Source organism: Echinops telfairi, unplaced genomic scaffold (assembly GCF_000313985.2).
Source record: "Echinops telfairi isolate 266 unplaced genomic scaffold, ASM31398v2 ScPeMD7_2010;HRSCAF=2546, whole genome shotgun sequence".
Classification (NCBI taxonomy): Eukaryota; Metazoa; Chordata; class Mammalia; order Afrosoricida; family Tenrecidae; genus Echinops; species Echinops telfairi.
This window is the reverse complement of record NW_022105908.1, coordinates 7,720,933-7,721,599: the sequence shown is the minus strand read 5'-3', so window position 1 is coordinate 7,721,599 and position 667 is coordinate 7,720,933.

Genomic DNA, 667 nt, shown 5'->3' with positions numbered 1-667 from the left:
AGGACTTTGTGGATTGGTGTCGGACATATGGGTTCATGTTGGACTTGTGGGCTTGGGCAGCACTGGGTGGGAATGTTTTCTTGATACGCACTTACCCTTTATATAAAACTCTCTCTTATACATGAGTTTCTGTGGATTTGTTTCTCTAAAGGACCCAGACTAACACACCAGGTAAAACACCCAGCACATTAGCTGGTGCAGGGCACTCCTTCAACAGGGTCGAGCTAGCTCTGGTCCTGCCACGTTGACTCTTGCCAAGGCCACATGCTGTTTCCTTAACTGTTCCTCATCCAGGACCTGATTTCCAAGTTCTTCCTCCTGCTTCCCACCCTGCCCAACCCCCGCACCCCTGAAAATGTGGTTCCCAGAGGTGCGTTGAGGAGGGTCATCACATCCCGCACTCTTTACCTTGGCTTGTGGTCCTAGGAGCCCATGCTGAAGTGGGCATTCTACGTGAGTGAAGACAGAGTGGGCCAAAGCCACACATGGATGTGATTTCAAGCAAAGCTCCCAACATGGGCAGATGCCACAGGGAGGATCCTGGGGTACCAGTTGTACCTCAGACAAAGGGTTCTTGGGTTGGGTGGGGGGGGGTGGGGCCTCCACGTACCTTTGGCTTTCTGGTTGGTGGTCAGACAGCCCTAGAAGTCTCAGAACAGGCCTCTGC